This window comes from Cavia porcellus, unplaced genomic scaffold (genome assembly GCF_034190915.1).
Source record: "Cavia porcellus strain 051 isolate PalLab524CR breed Dunkin Hartley unplaced genomic scaffold, mCavPor4.1 scaffold_20, whole genome shotgun sequence".
In the NCBI taxonomy this organism is placed as follows: Eukaryota; Metazoa; Chordata; class Mammalia; order Rodentia; family Caviidae; genus Cavia; species Cavia porcellus.
The window spans coordinates 22,103,571-22,127,211 of NW_026947503.1; positions in this window are offsets into that span (position 1 = coordinate 22,103,571).

The window sequence follows — 23,641 nt, forward strand, 5'->3', positions numbered from 1 at the left end:
ATTACCATAATTCCAGGTAAGGCAGAGATTCCTTACGAAAAGTGTATTTTCTTCTTGCCTGTTTCTGTAAAATGGTTTCTCAAGATATAACCCAGGAATACTATGCTTCAGATTTCTGTTAAGATATTCAGATCTCCGCCCTTATCCAAACATTTAGAAATAGTTTCTGAGAATTGGGTTTGGAAATGAGCATTTCAATGTCCTTTCCAAATAATTTTGATATCAGTTAAAATTTGAAAACCACTGTTCTTGAACACATTTAGGCTTTTCTCCCTCCACATATCTACAAGTTGAATACTGAATTATTTAAGAAGATCTTTTCATTAAAAATAGTTTAAAAATGCAATCACAGAACAGCCACCCTGTTCTAATTGGGCCTTAAGCCTTAACATTATCTTGCACAATAGGGTCAAAGCAATTCAATCTTTTTTCCGTGATCTCATTTGGAATATTTTTACCTGTCCTATACCACAAAGGTGCTTATTTGTGGGGTTTTGGTTTTGTTATGTTCCTTCAGTTTGAACCACTCAAGAGGTATGGGAGTGCAATGACAAAGGATGTTAGAGTAAGGCAGATTTGGGCCCAAATTTTATCAGTTCTGCTTCCTCTCTGAGATATTTTGGATTATTTGTCTTTTGGATCATAAGAGATTTTTAAATCTCTTCGAGCCTTATATTCTTTATGCCTGCAAGTGACAATCATTCCAATTGTGCAGGAAGTCTTAGTTACTTTTTTATTGCTGGGACAAAGTACTTGACACCTGGAAGTAAAGAAGGAAAGGGATTGCAGTGGTTTCAGTCCATAATCAGCTGGCTCTGAGGTAGGGTGTTATGACAGAGGGGCACGGCCAATGAGAAATAGTTCATGGTATGTCAGGCAGGAAGCTGCAAACCTTTTTTCTTTCTCTTTTTATTTTATCCAGATTATAAACTTATTGGTTGGTGCCACTCACACCTAGGGTGAGTCTTCATGCTTTGGTAAATCCATCAGCCACACATTGCTATAACACTCAGTGGGCTGATATAGTATCACAAGTGCATGATCCATTTAGTCCCAGAAGAACCATCTATGAGATCATAAGGCTTTGGGAGGGCATCTAGATGTAAGCCATAATATAGGGATATACAAGAATTAAATAAAATGGTATATCCAAAGATGTTATAGAGCTCCATAATTATTATCCATGGCTACTGTTATCACTTGAGTTTATGATAGGGACTGAGGTTTTTCACTAGGCTGAGATGGAGCCCAGGCCCACTGGATGAATGTGACAAGCAGCAATTTTGCTGCTCAGCACCCACTTTCATATTCTTTATGTATCAGGGCATGTATAGATTGGATCATGCTCTCTATGCTCCACTCGGATTCTCTCAGTGCCTTTTTCATGGGGGCTCCTGTGCCCATTTGTTCTTCTTCTGCACTCTTTGCTCCAAGTGACTCACACTTGTGTCTTTCTTCAGCTTCCTGTCCTTAGTGTAATGGGAGTGCTTGGTCTGCACACCCAGATAGCGTGAAAGAATGTGAAAGCTTATTGTATTTGCATGGAGGTGGAACTGAAATGTAGTCATACTTCTGAGCTCATCACAATATTAAGTTAAGGCTTAGAACTTGTTTACTTTGCTTCTTTCACAGCCCTGTTCTGCCTACCATGCCTGGTTCTTGCCTACTCCTGGGAGTGCCCATTAGAAACTCACTTTTGTTACTCCTTGCATTTTTTTTTTTTTTTGTCTTTTTCCTTTTTATCGGTACCAGGGATCGAACTCACGACTGCCTGCTTGCAAGGCAGGTGCTTATGCCGCTGAGCTAAATCCCCAGCCCCACTTTTGTTACTCCTATCTCAAAGTCTGCTTTGGTTTTCTTCAATGAGCACATCTAGACACACCTGTTAGCAGGCTTGTATTCTTCAGAATACTCTTGCTTTTCTGCAGTGTGATGAAGTACCCCAAGGTTACACATAAACTGGTTTCTGTATTTCTCTTTGAGGGTTTAGAACAAAAGGTTAGTAAGGTCTACCTAGTAATTATTTGGCTTTGCAGACCATGCACAACAGTCTCTGACACATTGCTGACCTTTGCTTTACAACATGTTTTCCTTGCCTTTACTTCTAACTCACCTGAGTGTTTTTATACTAATGTTGCTAGGTTGTTGGCTTACACAGAGTGAATGGTGTATACTTTAGTATCCTTTCCTCAGGGAATATACTGAAAATATGAGACAGAATATTACTGCTAACACCTGGGTGATCTCCCAGTCACCAGGGAGTAGTTTTTTTTTTTTTTTTTTTTGTAATTGTATAGTAGCAGCTTCACAGCCATGTTAATAACAGAAAGATAGAATTGAAGTCTGTGAATCTCCATGGAAAGCAAATAATATTAGCACTCAAAAGAGTCATTAGTATTTTGTAGTCTTTGCTTTATTGCTTCGCCTTACATTACCAGCCTTGGTGGACTGTTGACATTAATCCTACTTTGGTATCAGTTTATTTCCTAGGCTGAAGAAATGCAGCATTAGCTGAGGTGAGAAAGGCTTATTTACATTCGATGTTACTTGACATCTTTGTAATTTCCCTTTTCGTGATAAAGGGAGAATACTTATGTTAAAAGCACATCAGTAACCTTAGTAATTTCCTTGAGCAGACAAAGGTACATAAAATCAGAATGCAAGCTAAGAACGATGAGAATGCAAATTCAGTTAAACCGGTTTCAGATAAATTTAAAGCAGTGTGAGATTAAAGAGAAACCAGGGAGCATATTTAGACCTTGAAAGCCAGTAGATCCTGGGTGTTTTCCAGCTTTATCCTGGTGAGAGAAATCATTATTTAAAGAATGAGAGGAAATCATATACTGCATCCAAGATTTAGATCATTGTTGTGAAGACATTAAGAAGTTTGGTGGTTGTACTGTTGTTGTAACATATCCGGAAGTAAAACTATCCTAAAAATTGAAATTGAAATTTTGTCATCAAATAATTATTTTTTCTCTAAATAAAATTAGTATTTGACTGCAACACCCACAGAATAGAATGCATTAGGACACTGAGATATTAGTTGTACTGCAGTCATACGCCTAATCTTTTAACTTGCATGACAAGAGCCAAAATGAGAATAGTGGAGTTCATGTCCATCTTTGAGAAGCTTCCAGGGTCATTATATTTCCCAAATTTATCCATCCTGAGAGTAGACCAAGGGCTCACTCACAATGATTGCTGCATAGTGGTTTGTGCCACCGCTTGGAAAGGAGGTCTGATGGGTTGATCTCAAAGAGCACACCCAGGTGAATTAATGGTGTTGACACTGATCAAAACTTATTCAGAACTATGGACAGATTATCTATAGAACCTGACATTTAAACTAAAATCTAGGTTCTATGGAGTCATCCTGAAAGCCCTACAGATTTTTAGCAATAAGAAATGTTAAACTCTATCTCCTTCAATAAGCTTGAGTTTTTACATATACATTTTTACCTTTTAGAAAAAATAGAGTCTTTAGGAAATGGAGATTGATGCAAAATAGAAACAATTGGGACCAAGTCTCTACATTATGCTGATGTCTTTGACACCAAGTAGAAGACATTTTTTTTTTCCCTGTGTAATTATCATTATCATGTTGGGAACATTCTAGCTTGAGTAAATAAAAGGTATTTTATCAACTGTGTACGTAGGAAAACTGTTGTTATAGTGCTGTAATACATTATATTTATCATATCATAAAATAGTTGGTATTTCACATGTGGTTCTCTAATCTGCTGAGTACCTGACCCTTTGGTGCGCAGGCATGTCCAGAAACTACCAGGTTATTTTTCCCAGGGCAGAGGTCAAACATGAGACTAGAGAGAAGTTAGCTGATCTTAGAGTGATGCTGGAAAATGAAAGCAGACTTGATTATACACTAGTGATAGGTCTTGTGTGCAAAACACAGGTTTATCACAGCACATACTGAGACAGAGTAAAGACTAGAAACAATGCTAGGCTTTATGGAATAGTACTCATATCTAATGAGAAACTTGCTGAGCATGTGCATCTAGCCTTCAAGTGGTAGGATCTTGGTAAACTCAAAGTTATTTTCATTTTCCTGAGTTGGGATATAAAAATTCCCTGAAATTTATTTTCAGCATCTTTTCCTCTCTTCTTGGGAGGTCACAATTTTCTGCTACAACTCTTAATATTTTCATTTTAATTTCAAACATGAATTATTCCTCAAACCTACACACTTTTTCTTTTCATATTTTCCATGTGCACTTTTTCCAAGTTTTCATTAATTGTGGGATAAGATTGATTAACACTGTTCATTGGATGCCTGTGGTGAAGATGAACATGATGGACTTTTAGCTCAGCCACCTGGAACTACTTGAATCTAACAGCTTGAGGTTGGTGGTTGAAACTTTTACCTTGTGAACTCTGTATTTAATTGTAGTTCACAGGTGCCATGAGGAGTTGGCAAGGGAAAATTCTGTATGTGGAAGTTAATTCAGCAGCATTTCACAGCCAGGGAAGATAAGCATCATATTTACATATGATGTTTCACAGGGTGTCATCTTTCCTTTGTCTTGAATGCAGAAGGAGGGAGAACAGTGAGACTTTTGTGTTTGTTCCTGTATAAAGTCACAGAGCTCTCCTTTCCATATCCATCTTATTTTTGCATATCCTGTTACAAACAGACAAAAGCTGTTATTACAGAAGGTGAAGCTGATAGCTTTTAATACATCACATCCACCAGGATGAAGGCATAATTGCTACTTTTATGTTCATTTTACAGTGAATAATAATTAGCCTTTGGCCCATTATAGTGTGTGAACATTGAATTACCCACCTGCTCTTGCCGTGTCTCGTTAACTTAAACTATGTGCCTAAAGCTCCATCAGAAAGCGACTCCTTTCCTATCTCCATGCTAGCATACTCCTTCAGATAAATTTACTTACAAAAAGAATAGATTTGTCCTCCTCATTTGTCCTGAGAGGTCACAAAAATGACTTATAAAGATGCTTTGAGTTACCCTGGTAGGTGTGTATCACATACCTTTTTGGAAAAACAGGCATAGTACTTTTTTGAAGAGCAAGATATCTTTTACTTTTGAGACAGTGTATGGCTATGAGCTGATTTATAAAGATAATTTGATAACCATGTTACAAAATCAATGTGTATACACAGTCCTCAACAAAAGGCAGGTCGATGATAAATAACCTTTGTTGGTTTGCAGCTAAAATTTTCATCTGGAGGAAATGGGACCTGAGGTGAAATGAGCAAGATTATCTTCAAATAAAGCACAAAGGAAAGTTTAGCTCCTTACAAAGTAAAAGTACTGTAAATGCATCTGTACAATACTGACATTAGCAGAAAACTGATGTGGCTTAAAACTTAGGATCTCAGAGCTTTCAGTAAATTTAGAAAATATTTGGTTGAACTTATCAGTTACAGAAGAACAAATTCAGGTTTCAAATATAAAGTATGTTGTCCATATTTGAAGAAATAAAATAAATAAATCTTTAAGATGCTCCAGTATCCAAATAGAAAGTTGGTAGTACATGGAAATGTGTCTGACATAGAAAGAAAACAACTAAATTAAATTTTGACTTAAAAAAATTCCATTCCTAGAATCTGCCATTGCCTATGGTACACACACACACACACACACACACACACACACACACACACACACAGTAGGTAAGGATATATATATATATATATATATATATATATATATATATTGGCAGTGTCATTTTTAGAAGAGAGAGGAATGCACTATCAAGTGCATCAGCTATTGTCTAGTTCTGAGTCCAAAAGTATTTTCACACCATAGTTTCTGTAACAAATTACCACAAACTTAGTGTTTAAAATGATACCATCTCACTCCTGAAAGAATGGCCAGGATCAAGAAAACCAACAACAAATGATGGAGAGGCTGTGGGGAAAAAGGAACTCTCCTGCACTGTTGGTGGGAATGTAGACTGGTACAGCCTTTGTGGAGGTCTGTCTGGAGATTTCTCAAAAAGTCGGGATTGGAAATCCCATTTATTCCAGCTATTCCACTTCTAGGCATATTCCCAGAAGAACTGAAAGCATCATACCACAGTGATATATGTGCACCTATGTTTATAGCAGCACAATTTGTAATCGCCAGATCTTGGAAACAACCCAAGTGTCCATCAACTGAGGAATGGATAAAAAAGTTGTGGTATTTCTATACAATGGAGTATTATTCAGCTATAAAAAAGATCACATTGAGATATTTATCAATAAATGGGCGCAGCTTGAGACCATACTCATAAGTGAAATAAATCAATCTCGCATGCGTGAATACCGAATAGTTTCCCTAATGTAAGTAATGATTCAAATACATAAAAATATGTGGTAATCATGATTCCCCATTATGTGGCCTTGAAACCTTATAAAGTTTTCACTTATTAATTAGAAAGGCTTTATTCTGGGCTTCTTGATATGGAAATATTTGAAGCTATAGTATATGAAGTTTTATCCAAATATTTCAAGGAAAAAGACAGACACTATGGTAACTACTATTAAATCGGGTTATTTGGTGATGAAGCACGAGGTTGCTGAAACAGTCATGCTTTGACCTCTATTGTTATATTGTTATGTCCTGTTTTAACTCAATCTCTCCCTTATTCTTTAAAAAAATTATTTAGTTATTTCTTATGTTTGTTTTAATTAAGGGGAAAAATTTTAAAAATTAGGATATATAATAGTAACTCTTTTTGATTTCCTATTAACTTGTTTTGAAGTCCTGTAATACTCCCACGATCTTGTTTTGACTGATTAGACTCTGTTCCATTCTGTATGATAGTATCAAGTTTGAGGGTATAGGCAACTACTTTGAAGGCAATAAGATTCATTAAGATGCCCATTCTGGTTTGACTATTGTCTCCTTTGGAAGTCCTGTAATGTTTACAATGCCTAAGTTTTATTGGTCTTGTTCTCTACTGTTTTGCCCAACTTTATAATATCTAATGAGATAGACAATTCTTTTTAAGGAAACAAGAGACAACGTTGATAACCATTGTTGATAACCTTGTACTCTGTTCTACATCATGTGCTATGTCTATCCTTGGTTTTGACTGACAGCTTTGTTTTGCCATATTTGACTTTATTCTCTCCCCCCCCCAAAGTAATAAAAACTAAGGAGTAATAAAATCCAAAATGTGTAAATTTTGTTGTAAAAAAGAGAGGGGAAAAAAAAAGAGCTCTAACGGATATAACAGCAAGTGTGTTTAGGGGTGTTAAATAGCTGACTATATTAATGTTTTTGGATCATTGAACACAGCTGTTTGCAGTCTCTCTGTTTGAATGTCCACTTTGTATTCTTTGATACTGTGATTTGAGCAGCTATTTCCAAGATGATAATATGTAATCTATTAACAGGTGATTTCTTACTGTTATGTTTTTTTTTTGTAGTTCTGTATTATGTGTACCCTTACACCGCTTTGTTTTGTGTTTTTGTTTTGTGTTTTTCTCTTTTTCCTCTTAAATAAAATTTAAAAAATAAAAAAATAAAATAAAATAATTATCTTCTATTTTTGGAAATCCAAAGTCAAAATTTTAAACAGCTTAAAATCAAGGCTTCAGCAGGGCCAATCCTTTCTGGAGGCTCACAGCAGAATCCTTTCCCTTGCCTTTTCTAGCTTCTAAAGTCAGCCCATATTCCTTGGCTTGTGGCTCCATCTGTGTTCAAAGGTATCAGTCCAACCTCTTCTGTTATAATCATATCTGCAAAGTCTCTTCTGATATTATGATTATATATTCATGGGTACCAGGGATTTTCAGGTGGGTCGTTATTCTGCTTCGAATGAAAGCATTGTGGAAAACGAGTTACATTCCAAATCATGTGGGTCATTTATAGTCACATTTGGATTGTAGTGTTAAAACAGTGGCGGGAGCCAAAAGAGCTGCTCTGCTTGCTTTCTCCTGTGTTACAAGGACCAGAACATTATCCTTGAAGGCTCTTCTAACTGATAGATGTCTGCATGTCACACAGGCTGTATCACATTGGAGCAAGCTATGTTATTTTGTTGAAAGTACTGGTTGGGAGTTGTGGAAAGCTGAAAACTGAAAATATCATGAGAGGCATTTTTAAGTGTTGCTTTCTGTGACTATCAGACCTGTTCAGGAGCCATAAAAAGTGTTCAGTCGAAGCTCTGATATTCACAGTGATGGGAGATATGCAGTATTTATACTTCAAAGGAAATAAGGGTCATTCATAAAGTTCAATTTTAGGATCTTCTACTTATGTTTTTGCCTGTGGTTAGACACTCACTGATCTACACAGAAATATCAGAAAGGACAAAAAGGAAACATTCATATATTAAATTTCTAAGAGCATTTAATTACCTTTGTGCTTCACTCATATGTTGTTTATGAAAACAAAAATAAGAGAGAGATTTTCAGTGTCCTTTTTAAATCAGGAGGCCGGATAAAATTATCTCAGTTTAAATGTCTTAAAAGATTTGGGGTCCCTTGGTAAAAGTTAAAACATCTCATCATTATCAATTAAAATACTCCTGAAGTCTTTAAAAAGAGGACTTGTTTGCTTAAAATACATGAAGGTCATGTTCACCCTGTAATAGTCAATGAGAGGTAGTCATTTGTTATTTTTAAACAGGCTGTCATTTAGTCATTATGAAGATGAATAACGTTTGTTATTACCTAATAATTTTCCTGTTGATTACAGAATAAAGACACTTGCAGACATCTTATGTGCCTTTCTTACTTGCTAGATTCTTAATGCATTTTATTTAATTCTGTAAACAAAAATTAAGGGCTTTATTCTCCAAATTTTGAGACTGGAATCTAGGATGCGACACCATGCCTCGGACGTGATATTTTGAGTTGCATATGTTATTTGCCTACTGTTCATGCAACGTTGCAAAAACAAAGTTCATTTTTTAATATCAAACAGATTGTCAATGGATCATATGCTGCCTCTATTAAGGTTAGTTTTTGGATCTCTGCCTTCTTGAACAGAGTTAATGAAGCTATAACTTACCTGTGTGCCTTCATTTGGAGTCAGGCCTAATTATCTGGATCTTGGCCACATTATTGTCCAAGCTTTATTTCTAAAGCAGATGGAGTCACTCAGGAATGACTTCATTTGTATTAATTTGTTGCACTGTCTTCTGCTATTCATCTCAGAAACACTATACTTCTTTTGTCACATACAGCAAAAAGACAAAAGGATTTTTGTCAGGGATTAAGAGAGAAATGAGGGAAAACTGCTCCTTCTATTCATAGACCCTGATCTTCTAAATAAAGTCAATTAAGTAGCGGATAGTTAGGGCTGTGGTATAATGTAAGAGAATAATTATGATACGTAAGATTTATGAGCTTTCATTTTTTAGAGTAGGTTAGAAGACAGACATATTGATCCAACAGTTTGGGAGCGAAATTCTCTGGAGCATTTTTGCTGGTGTCAGAATTTCAACTGACCTTTGGGAGCCCTAGGAGGCAATTGCAGAAGAAAATCTCTACCTTGATTGATTCAGGATACCTTGTAGCTTGTTGCAAAGAATAACCAATTTATAATTTATGAATCAGAAAGATTATAATCTAAAAGATGGTCACATTTCTATTTTATATTGAGATTAAGATTATCTTTATGAAAATAGCTTGCAAAAAACTCCAAATTCAGTAATTGTCGCTAACCTTCTGTAGAGATAACAATTCAAATAGAGAGAACAGGAAAAGAATCTGGCTTTCACTTTGATGGCTTATAGTAGTAGATTGTTTTACTACTGTTTTGGCAATAAGGGATTAAAAATTGTCCATAACTTTTTTTTTGTCTTTTTCATTTTTATCGGCACCAGGAATCGAACTCACGACCATCTGCTAGCAAGGCAGGTGCTTATGTCACTGAGCTAAATCCCCAGCCCCTGAAAAATTGTCCATAACTTTTATATGATCAATGGGATATAAGTACAAGAAGCCTTAGATACAGACCAAGAAGTATGGTCAATAACCAAATTACTATTGGCAATTATATAAGATATAATAATTCCACTAATTTATTATAAATATAAGATCTATAGTTAGAATGTGTCTATAGTGATATCAAAATACCTCAATGAAAGTTTAAAAGAAAATAAATGATCCTACTATGTGTCAACACAATGTCAGATTTCTTTGACTTGAAGAATGTGAAATACAGAGATTATTTCTTCAAAAGAAATTTTTATTCTTTTCAGAGAAAACAGCTTCTAGAGAGTACCTTGAAACATTTCTGGAATTATATATAAAATTTTTATTAGTATTCTCATAACTAAATGTTAAAACACAGATTGTTACAAATCACTGGGTTTCTTTTGCATCTGTTAGTCTTTGAGGACTCGTAGCAAAATTCAACAATTTGGGTAGTTTAATAGACATTGATTTATTGTCTCACAATTCTGCAAGTAGAACGCCAAGATCATTGTCTCAGTAGGCAAAATCTGCAGAGACAGATCCGAAGGGGAAAACAGGATGTGAAGATGAAAGCAGAGATGGAGTGATGTTTCAACAAATCAAGGAATGCCACATTTTGGAAATGACCAGGAGTCAGAAGAGAGGTCTGGAACAGATTCTTCTCCAGTGGACCTCAAAAAACAAAACCTGCTAACACCTTGATTTCCGATGGAACAGTTAAGGTTTTCTAAGTTGTCCAGTGTATGATATTTGTTAGCTCTGCTTATTCTTTTGTTATTATATTTTTGAATCCTTTATGTACTCTGGATATTAGTCCTTTTTCAAATTCACTGCTGGCAAAGATTTTCTCTCATTCTGGCTGGTGTCTTTTCATTCTGTTGTTTCCTTTGCTGTACAGATGCCCTTTATTTCTTGTTTCTATTAGAATCTACAGAGTTGTATTCAGAAAATCATTCCTGTTCCAATATCTTGAAGTATTTCCTCTATGCTTTCCTCTAGTAGTTTCAAAATGTCATGTTATATATTAAGGTCTTTGATGAATTTTGAGTTGATTCTTGTATAGTGTAAAAGGACTCTAATTTTAATCTTCTATATGTGAATATACAATTTCCACAGTACCATTTGCTGACAAGGTTGTCTTTTTTTTCAGTGTATGTCAACAATCAGATGGCTGTGTATGTGTAGGTTCATTTTTTGGGGGGCCTCTATTCTCTTCCATTGGTCTTTGTGTCTGATTTTATGCAAATACCATGCTGTTTTTGTTGCTACAGCTCTGACATATATTTTGAAATCAGACATTATAATGCCTCCAGCATTACTCTATTTAGTCAGAATTGAATTGGCTAATTGTGGTCATTTATTGTTATATTCTTAATTTCTTTATGTAACCTGGATTTATGTATAGTAATCTAGGTTGGTAGTTAGTTAATTTTTTTTGAACACTTGAAATACATCATTCCATGCTCTCTTGGCTTTGATACTTTCTGCTGAGAAAACTACTGTTATCCTGATGTATTTGCCTTTTTAAGTAGCTTGCTGCTTCTTGTAGCAGTTAGTATTCTTTCTTTTTTTTCATAGATTTGGCCATTTATGTGGAGAGATTATTTTCTGGTCATGTCTATAAGGGGTTCTAAATATTTCTTGCATTTGAATGTCTCTGTCTTTCCCAAGAGTTTTGGAATCTTCTGCTATTGTTTACTGAGTAAATTTTTTATGACTTAGCCTTTTTTCTATTTACTCATTTGTTTTAAATTACAAACTTCCTCTTGTCATGGTATTACAAAGATTTAGTCTGTCAGTTTATTTTTAAATTTTGTGTTTGTGTCTGAATATGACAGTTCATTGACTTTAAGCCCTGATTTCTTTTCTTCTGCTTGATTTAGCTATTGATAAGTCTGTCAACTAAATTTTTTTTACTTGACTTATTTAACTTTCATTTGTAAGGTTTCTGTTTGGTTGCTTTTCAGAATCTTTAAGTCTTTATTGAGTTTTTCTTTAATAATGTGCATTATCTTCCTCAGTTTACCCAACTGTTTTTGTGTTCTCTTTGTTTTCATTGATCATTAACTATCAAACTTTTGAATTCCTTGTCTGGCATCTTTCCAGTTCTACATCTTCAAAAAAAGTTATTAAAGATAAATAAACCTCTGGAGGAGTCATGTTGCCTTGTTTTATATATTTCCTGTGTTTCAGCATTGAGATCTGCACATCTTCAGAATGGCTACATATTTTACTTTTTGTAAGGATTTTCTTAAAGGGCGACTTTCTCTTTATAATGTGCCAGGAATATTGGTTTGTAATGTAGTGTTGAGTTTAATTTCAGTTGGGCCTCACTGTGTAGTTTCCTTATGGCTTCTTTAGCTGTGATTAGTGAGCTTTGACATTGCAGGAGCACTATACACAGAGAGTTTAGAACTTCTCTGTAGAATTCACAACCACAGAGCCTCTGGTGGTTCAAGCAATTGTGTTATTGACACTACAGTACTTTGGGGAGCACTTTGAGTTACTTCTCCAGTTTTATCAACATGTGTTTTGAAAGGTTGCAGGAACAGTCTTGCTGAGGTCCCTTGTAGGTGTGGCATCCACGACACTTACGTTATTTCTCACTACTGTAGCTAAGGAAGTGTCCAGGAGTGGATAGTAATGCCCACTTTGTGTGTGGTCATCAGCTGGATCCCCTGCCCCCTATTAAGTTAAAGTCTTTGCCAAGGTCTAAGAAGGATTAGATTGTGACTGGAGTAAGATGCAATTTCTCTCAACTAGGTTGGAGGTATATCTCAGTGGCAAAGGACCAACCAAATTGCTCAAGGTGCTAAACTTTATCTCCCATCATGTTTAAGAGAGAAGAGAAAATAAACAACATCAGGAGGATTTTTAAAAAGTGTCAAATATAGAAATATGACAAAACCTAATTAACAACTCCAACATGGATAAGATGTAGATAAGAAAGGGGAAAAATAATACAGAATAAGGTATAAAGTGAATCTAACAAAAGTAAAATTAATAAAATAACTAACAGGAGAAAATGAAAGGGGGAGAAAGAAAAAAGAAGGGGAAAGAAAAAAGAAAAACAAGAAATAAGAGGTGGAAAAATACAAGAAGAAATAAAAGAAGTAAGTAAAATTACATAAAAGAAAGAAAGATAATGAGAAAAAAATGTGTCAAAAATTCCTTCTACTAAAGTACTTAGACTGGGTCTTCTAATGCAAAATTTTAGCAGGTGTGAGAGGTATTTGAGTTGCAGTTGAAACCAATTGTAAATATCTAAGTTTTCATGGAACAGGTTGGATAGAGACTAAGGCCTGTTCACATTTCTTACAGTAGGGGGCAAGTTTGGTTGGCCAGAAGCTTAGGTGCTATGTGGATTGACTTGGTGGGTACAAATTCACTTTTAGAGGTACTGTGTGTGCCCAGAGGCATAGTGAAAACCACTGTGAACTGTTCTGTGCTTCTGTGTATATTGTTTCATCTGGTGGGTACACACCACTCCAGAGGCCCCAGTCTCTGCTCCAGGGGGCATGCCAAATATTCAAGCCCCCGGACAAATGAGCAAACCATAAGGTTCTTCTGTGGAGGAGGTGCCTCAGGAGCCAAAGGGTTTGCCAGTCTGGAACTCAGTGTTTTTGATCCCATTTCTCATGCTAAACCACACAAGACCACTCTTGCTCCTCTTTCCGGAGAACGGGAACACTGAATGTGGTCCTGCGCTACCCACTCTTCCTGGCAGCTGAGAGTTTTCAGTGGATATGTCAGAGGTTCTTCATTCTCCCTGTATGATTCTCCCTGCTATGTCTCTCCCACTCAGTCACTGATGCAGAATGTCCATAGGGCCCTGAATGTGATTGTTCTGTGGTTTTGGAATCCCAAATTTGGTTTGTCCCTAACAACAGGATCCCTCTGAAGATGGCTGCTGGTTGCTGAATTTTATAATGAATTTCTTTTCTAGGTCTAATTTGTTATAGACGAGTAGTGATTCTCAGACAAAATCCCCTTATTGGAGCCAAAGCTTGTAAGAAAGGTATTGGTTTCTCCTGGAGCTGGCATTGTAGTTCTTCTATTAATGTCACAGTTGCCTGTACTCTGCAGCTTTTTTTGCGCTTTCTAGTGGGGTTAGCCTCGCTGGCAAGAAGCCAGGGGCCAGAGTTGGTATAATAATTTTCTGTGGGATTCCTTTTTGCTTCTCCATACTGTTTAGCTTTGCCATCATGTTTTTCTTGGTTCCTAGACTCTTACTCTTTTTCCTCAAAATACAATATATTTTTATTCTGAGTTTTCTCACTGGAAGAATCATAAGAAAAGTATTTCTTATTCCATCATCTTATCTCCTTCATTCATTTTTTTTGAGTATTTATGTCTTGTAAAAGGTAAACATTTGAAAAAATCTCATCTCTGTTTGACTTTGAGAATGAGGCCAGGGACAGAGTGGACACTGAAAAAGAGTTTTGAATTAATGAATCATTCTATGATTATTACCCATATTTTATCTCGTGATATGAGAGAAGACACTAATTGATAAGTGGAAATATACTAAAAATTATTTTGTAGTAGCATCAACATATTGAATTTTTTTATTTTACAAGAAGTACTTTTAAACAACTAAGTCATAAAGTGTTAAATTGAATTTAAATTTTAGTTTTGCTTTTTTTCTTTTTAAAAATGAAAACAAGCAACAACTAGTGACATAATTTAATTGGCATAGTAATTGCATTTAAATAGAATTTATCACAAAAAATAGAAACTAAATCAAATGCTCCACCTATTCAAAACATCTTTTATTTGGCTCTCTAAGAGAAGATAATTTAATTTGAAAAGATCTGATGTATTGATTGAAATGTGATTTCTATGGTGCTTAGTGGAAGAATGAGGAAAACTAAAAGGAAATTTATCTTTCATATTTGTTAATATCTGACTGAAGAACTATGCAGGGCTAATCTCAGTCAAAATAAAATAAGATTTGTAAGCCTGACATATATTCAAAAATTATATTCATTAAAATCACCAGGTAAGATACCAAAATTTTTGAAGGCAGTATAATATTGTCAGTTATGAAGTTTTGCAAAAAGTCATAATAGTTTGTGACTGATTTTGTTGTGCATTAAAAACTTCATTAAAATACTTCTAGTGTACTTTTGAAGGTCTGATCTCTTAACTAAATGGTAACTGATGACTATAAATATAAAAATTTGTGTACTAGTGATTTAGGGAAACAAGACTCCCAACCATCCAGATGTCTGGTATGAATTCTTCTTCTCTAAAATTGAAGAATGAATTTTAGGAACAATGGAGGTTAAGAGCAGAATATATTTACTGAGAGAAAGAGAGCTTCTGCCTGAGAGAGAGATAGAAAGGGTCCCAAGTGGGTTGCCAAAGCTCTGTCTTTTTTAGGGACTTTTATAGAATAAAACTGCAAAGTGAGGAAGGTCTAAGATGAAGAAAACATGGGAACTTGCAAGATGGGCATGAGGTGGGACAGAACTGTGGTCAACCATAAGATTAATTGTTCAGGTAAAATTGATTAAGTCAGGAACAAATGGGAAAGCCAGTCAGGTGGCAAGGGCGCATGCATAAAGAGCAGTGGCTGTTCATGTAGGGGGTTGGCTTGGTGACTACTGGTTTCTTCAGAGTATTAGAGACCTATTTAGACTATCAATTCCTGATTTTTATCCTTAGGAAGTATGTGGGTGCATTTGATTTATCTTTTGTCTTAAAGTCTGGCCCACAGGAGACTTGCCTATTTCCTCACAGTTGTAAGCTATCTTATCTTCTGCACTGGCTCCTGTGAGGGCCCAGCCCTGTCTTACTGGGCTTATTGTCTTACTATAATATTTCCATCTAACAGCTGCCTGTAACACTAGTGTTCAAATGTATATTTGTATTGTGGTACATACACAATTGTATTGTAGTATATTATGTTATACCACTTATATATCTTTTGTATATATTACCCTAATACAAATATATATGCACAAATCGTAAGTATACAGTTCCATTAATTTTAACAAAGTGAATGGAGCAGTGAAATCAGTGCAAAAACAATAATAGGATATTATTGGTTGAGAGGTCAGGTCAGATGTTTTAACTATTTTTCTACTAAGGTCTTCACTTTATTTACTCACTCAAAGTATGAGTTCTTGGTTAGATATAGATATTACACATCTTTTTCCATTCCGTGACTTATTTTATAAGAGATCTTTTATTTTAGTGTGGCCCAATTTCACAGTCTTTTATTTTAGTACTGATCGTGTACTGTTTAAGAAATCTTTGGCTGTCTCAAGGTCATGAATATATTTTCCTACATTTGCTTCTATAAACTTCTTTTCATATTTATATTAATGACTATTTTTGTGGCCAAAGTGAACTATAGTTGAAATTCTTCTCCTTTTTTTCCCATATGGTCAGCCCATTGATGTATTTTCATCTTTTATATTTTTAATAAGGGAAATTTTTATCCTAATTCTTGAACTTCAGCATAATTTACTTCTATCTTTAACAGAACTTTGTAAAGTACATTGACAGTCTCACTTTGGGGAATATTATCTACACGATAGTACATGAACTTCTGATCTGATAGTCCATTTACTTTTTTGTTGCTTGCTGATCCTTAATACCTTTCACTGACTCTGCCTGTTAAGTTGGTAACTATTTGTGTCTGCCTTTATATTTCTTGTATAAGCATACTCATGCTTTGGTTTTTATATTCTCTTATTATTAAAAACATTTTATAAATAATAGAGGAATATAATAGAATAGGTGGTAAATATTTAAAATGAGAAAAGTGAAGTGTATGTCTTTTTAAAAAGTTATAATTTACAATGGTAAATGGAGACCAAAAATAAAACAACTACAAAATATATAATCAATATCATAGAGTAATGGTATTCAAATTTATTACTATATTTGTTCCCTAAAAGAAACTTTTCAGGCTATTTTTACTGAATTGCCAGTCTGATGAGAGTGTTATACCACTTAAACTGCATATCTATATGTTTATGTTCTGGATGTACATCTTTGTTTCATGCATGAAAATCATCATAATTTTTCTTCCTGTTTCTAAAACTGGTTTTCTCCCCTTGGAGGTGAGAAAACCTGCCTTAATTGAGAATGTATGTTGCAGAAGTATGTGTTGAGCAAAATGCGAACAGTTTGGAGTGTTCCTTATACACCTTTGTTTCAGAACTCACAAATAGCTTCTTAGAGGAAGTGGTATATAATTTGGATTTTTGACATGAAAATCAAACAGGAAAAGATGCCCAGGAAATATAAATTTAGAATCCAGTGTGTGCAAAGCTAGGATGGCATCAAGGAGTCCAAGGAATCCTGAAGCATTCAATGAGTTTAGAGTACAAGGTTGAACATTGAGAAAGACAGATGAGGTTGGGCTTCTTCAAAGGTCTATGTGTCGTGAGTTTTATACCTAAATTTTTTATCCACTTTAATACAGATACCAAGTGTCACTTCAAAGTCAGCAACTTTGGTAAAATTAAACATCTCATCTTTAAATGTGCTATCCTTTAACTTTTTTTCCCTTGGCTAATACTTTCTTAATTCTTCAAGATGTCAATTTAACAATTGCATCTTTTTCATACCAGATTCCTGTCACTGTGACTTTTTTTTATTTTTCTATTACTTCCCTACTACCATGACTTGACTTTAGACCTTAAATATTTGCCTGCTTTTGTTTGTTTCTGTAATTTTAGTGTTTTTCTTTCTGATAATCTCTTTGTGCCTCACACCATTGTCATACTGTTGCCAGCTCCTTTAATTGGTCAACATTATGCTTAGGAAAAGACAAAGAAAAGGTGAAAACTGGGTGTTTTATTGATAGAAAATGATATGAAAGGCTGTGAAAAGCATTTCAGCTAATCATAGGGCCAGTGTAGCTGGATAAAGAACAGAAGTTGCTGTGGCTTAATTTTTAGAGACAGAGCTGAGATGGTAGATAATTGGCCTTATCATTTCTGTGAATTCTCAAAGATTTGTGATTCTTCAGATAATTATAATTTTCATCACTTTTTCTCCTCTGTCATAAAAGCATTGAGTTCTTTGTATTCACCTTTTTGTGTATTGGTTGAGACACATCAACTTCTTGCAAATACAGAGAAGGCTAGGTTATGGAATTGTGTTAACTTGAATCCTTGAGATGAGATTTTCAAATAAAGTATTCTACTTAGAACAAAATAAGTCATCTCCATTTTTAGTGTTTGCTGGAAATCATACATGTTGTTGTGCCTTTTCATTTCATAGAACCATCATTAAACCATAGAGCAAGGATAGATTCTCCTACCTACTGCTGAACTACAGCCAAGATGGGAAGGAACATTCTTTAGACATGACTATCACAAGGTGGGCTCAGAGATCTCAGAGTATTACAGTTATTTTTTTAGTTTAAAGAAAATAAAGAAAAACAAAACAGAACAAAGAAGATCAGAACAGAGCAACGCAAGCAACATAGGACTTCAAAACAAAACAACAGAAAATCAACAGTGGCTACCATAATGTCTCTTGTTTTCTTCAAAATAGCTGTCCATACCTTCACACATATTGAAATCAAATAATAGAATACAGACTAAAACCAGTGAAAACAAAGAATAAAAGCATTATTGAATTTCAAAACAAGATGATAAGAAATCAGCAATGACTACTGTAAAGTCTTGTTTTCTCCAAAGTTCATACCATTGCACATAATAAAATCAATTCTTGTAAACTCTTTAGGAGAAGTTCTAGGCATGTATGAGTCTATCTTTTCTGTATTAGAAGGAAATACAAAACAAAACAAAACAAACTACAAGAAAAACAAGAGACAAATAATTAACAATAACGAAGAGTCCCAAACAGTAACAATATAGGCTTTCAAAACAAGGTGGTAGGAACATAACAAAGGTTCTATCTTAAGTGTATATATACAAATTTGTATCTTTTTTCTTTACAAGTCTTAAGAAAATACTCTTCTTTTGTATGAAATTCCATTTCTAGAGACTTTGCTACAGAAAATGATTAAAGATTTGTGCAAAGATGATTGGATAAGATATGAATTGACAAATTATTTCAAAATGTTTATTAGAACACTTAAATACTAAGTACCATACTAGACTCTGGTAATAGATATAAATCTCTCTTTCCCTATAGAATTTGTAGACCAATAGGGCAAAAACATAAGTCATACCATGAATAAATATTTAATTACAAATTTTGTTACCATAAAATTGCAGGTGATTTTTGTTTTGTTTATTGGAAATTTTGTTTTTTGAGGTGAGAGCTTTGTGAAAGCGGAGACAAGCCTTGTTATCTCAATATATAGTATACTAGAATTTGAAAGTCAAAATAAGCATAGCAAAATATGTGATAAAAATGTTGACTACAAAAATGTTTACTATTTCTTTATTAACTACTAACATAATACAAAAGTGATAAATACCATGTTAATTATAACTCTTGTATATTAAAAGTAGTTACATATGAAGGAAAAAGGAACTATATGAGCATTTACATTTTGAATAATTGTAAGACAATTAAGACTGTTTATTATTTAATCTTCTCTAAAAATGTACATTTAAGCTAGGGATTTAGCTCAGTGGCTTGGCAAGTGTGGAGTCATGAGTTCAATCCCCAGTATATAAAAAAAAAAGTACGTTTAAAACTAGGAAAAATATAGAGTTTTCATAAATAACTTTTAGAATTTTATTAACATGTAATATACAAACATAATATTTACCACATTATTCATTTTAATTATACGATTCAATGGCATTAATTATATTCACAGTATTTTTCAACTACAACTATCTTGAATCTAATGAACTTTGATCATGTTTTCCAAATGAAAGAGTGAACTCAATAAAAACTCTCATAACTGATCTCTCCTTCCCTCAGTCTGGCAACTACCATTCTATTATCAGTCTATGAATTTTATTATTACAGGCCTCTCATATATTTGTTCTTTTGTGTCTGGCTTACTTCATTAGGCACAACATTTTCAAGATTCCTCTTTGTTGTAGAATGCATTAAACTATCATTTGTTATTGTGGCCATTGTTGACATTTGGGTTGTTTCCTTTTAAGTACTGTCAAAAATGCTATTGTGAACACTAGTGTGCAATTTTCTGTCTTAGTCCTGCCTTTCAGTTCTTTTGAGTATATGTCTAAAAGTGAAACTGCTGGATCATATACTAATTCTACACTTGGATTTCCAAGGAACAATCATACATGCTGTTTTCTAAAGCTGCCATACTGTTTTAAATTACAACCAGCAGTTCACAAGGGTTCTAATTTTTAGTAACTTTGTTATTTATTGTTATCATTTTTCATGATAGTCTCTCCCACGGATGTGAAGTAGTGCCGCATTGTGGTTTTGAGCTGATCCTCCTAACGATTGACTCGTGATGTCATCTGCTTAATGCTCTGTGAAAAAATATTCATTCCAACCCTCTATTTTTTAAAATTGAGATGCGTGCTTCTGTGTTATTTAGTTTTAGGAGTTCTTTATATATTCTGGATATTAATTCTTTCTCTGATACATTATTTGCAAATATATTCTGTGTTTGGGGTGTCTTCACTTTCTGATGATGTACTTTTATGCATAAAAGTTGTACATTTTGATGAGGTCTATTTTTTTCTTTTTCTGCCTGTGTGTGTTTTTTTTTTTTGTCATAGCACAGAGAAGTAATTATTAGATACAACATTATGAATTTTTTTCTAATATTTTTCCCTGAGAGTTTTAGTTTTAGCCCTTACGTTTAGGTATTCGATACATTTTGAGATAATTTTTTTGTTTATGGTGTAGGGTAAATGGAAGAATTTGTATATATAGAGCTTAGTCCTGATTGAGTATTCATTATACTCATAAGTTAATTTATAATGTATATACATATGTAGAAGGCACTTGTCAAAATGTTATATGTGATTATCTATTGGAATGTTACTTACAAGTAATTTGGTTTTTATTTTTTAAATTAATTTTATTGGTACACTTTTGACATACATAATGATCAAATTCATCATAGGAAATTTGTACCTGTACATATTATATCTTATTCTTTTTCCCATTCCTCTCTTCAATCCTTCTCCCTTTTCTTTAAATTGTTCAGAATTACCCACAATAAGTATCCTTTTTATATTTTTCAAGTGTAAATTAGTCAGTTTTCCATTTATTAGACAATGTGACAATAATCTTGTAATCCCAGAGTGGATTACAATAGCTGGTACTGTTTTGGTTTTTGTGTTGTTTTATATTACTTACCTATGGTGATGATCATCTGTTACTTTTTGTTTTTTTTTCCAGTCTGTAGGTTTAGAGGTTGAAGTCTTTTATACGAATCTGTATCTGAGACTCAGGTTAAAGAAGCAGATCTGTGTATACAGAGGTACAGAAGTAAATTGTATGGCAGAAACCTTCAGAACCTCTAAAAGTTTCACTCAGGGTGACATAGGACATAGTAGTTGACATTCGACACCATTAGGGGAAGCAACTCACACTGTGAGCCAAAGGCAATGGGAAAATTGCTATAGGAGAGAAAGGGAATGGATGATTTCAAACATTACAGTCTACCAAAAAGTCTGGCTTATATTGTTATAAATCTTGTACTAAATCGTCCTTGCTCTAAGTTTGTTGGAATGACGCTAAAGCCTTTTATAATATAGCTTTCTTTGTCTTAGAGCCCGTTCCTCTTCTATAACACCTCTATGCCCCAGTGATTTAGGACTTTTCATAATTCTGTGACTGAACTTGCTTATTTAAACCTGCATGCTTATTCAACCTTACGTAAACCTGCATGCCTTATTCAATCTTGTCCACCCTTCCCTCAAACATGGACTAGTATTAGAAGCTTATTTGAAGTTGCCTGAACCATATTCTTTCAAGATTGAGGTCAATTATTTCTTTTACCTGGCATGTTCTTTATTTCCTTCTTTGCCTTTGAAATACTACTTATTCTTCAAGGACCAATTCTGCTGTGAAGTCTCCCTATATTCCTTTAGTCAGAATTAATGATGTTCTTTTCTTGTCCAATTACAGCACTAATTGCAATCTGCCTTAATTTCCAGTTACTTTTACACATTAGTCTCCTCTAAGGTCTTTTATGAGCTCCTTGGTGACATTAAATTCTTTTCTGTTTTCCTTCCAGAATCTAGCACAAACAGTTCCTGACACATAGTAGGTGTTCAGTTGAGGTTTATAGTATTTAATTGCATGCCAGTGTGTCCATGAAATGATATTTTTAAAATATTATGTGCCTTTTTTCCTAAAAATTCCAGAGTTGTCAACATGAAAACTTCGTAACTTCTAAAAGAAGTTGCTGATCAGTGAAGCAACGAACAAGTCAAGAATCAAGTACAGTTTGCCCTTCAAGAACCAATGACTGACAATAATAAAGCTGCAGTGATTTATTACCTTCTGGAGGTGCATACATTTATTTTGCTCAAGGTGTGTATTTTATACCTCTTAACAGCCTTGAAGAGAGTTTTAAAAAAATGTTCTCTGACTTTTATGCTTCCCAGGTCACTCTGGTGACTACACTTAGTGGAGAGGAATAAAAAGTAAGCTATAAAACACGTCCAAAGCTTTTGGGGGGTTTTTCTCCCTTCTTTATATAAAAACAGCTTCCTTAAGCTGTAAGTAAACTGAGGTATTTTCTATGGTGAATTAAGCTATAACCTAATTTCTCAGAAATACAGCTTGATATAGTTTTGTATATATTATGCTTTTGCGTATTTCTCAAAATGCTTTTTTTGTGGCATTACAAGAGGAATATTTTTGTCTTTGATCATTGATACCAACATATGCTCTATCTTGTATACTTAAAATGCTTATTTTATCTTCACATCTATGGAAAGCAATGCTTCTCATAGGATGGTTTGGGGATTGGAGATAGGCCTTGAAGCTTTTTTGTTACATTTCTAAATAAAATAAGGAGATTATACCAGAATATAAATTAACTGTCACTAAGCACTCTGTGTAGTTCAGTTGACCTTATTTTCATACATATTGAGACTTTACTGAGGAAGAAAGTAGTGTATCAATTTAAATTTTAATACACATTTCTTTGTAATTTTAGATTGGCATCTTACGTATCACACTTTGGATAACCTGCCCCTATGTACATATGATATGGCCCCAGTCAATAGAGTAGATTAACCTAGTCTGTGTGACACTTGTCTCTTCTGCCCCATTTCCTTCTTTCTCTATGTTTTTCTCTTTGTAAGAAGCTCAAAATACAGAGATGCTTTGAAGGAGACATCAGTTTGCAGTTTCAGTTTGTGCTGAAGGCTTTGGTTGGAGTTGTCATGCGAGACCAAACCATGAACAAACTAAAGTTTTAGGAGACAGAGGCTGTGCAGAAGCAAGTAAGAGGATGGGAGAGAAGGGTAAAAGAGGGATGCTGATAGAGACAACAAATTAGAAAAGTAGTACCTCGTGTTAGGAAAGGACATCACTGCATACTCTTCCACATCAGTAACGCTTGCAGTTCACAGTGAGTCCATCCCAGGAATTCTCATTCAATAGGTGTTGAATGTATTCTGTAAACCTGCATTTTAACTAGTGCCTCAGGGAATTCTCCAGTAAGAAATCCTCAGACCTTTCTTTGAGGAACTCTGAGGTTTTGTGAACTGTCTTCAGTCCTAGCCAAACTACAGATTCTCAGACTAATACAGCACCATACCGCACCTTCATTGCTCTACACAAGCTGTTCTTGGCTGGCTTCTTCTCCCTTTTTCTCACTTTCAGTCCTTGCATATGCAGCTGA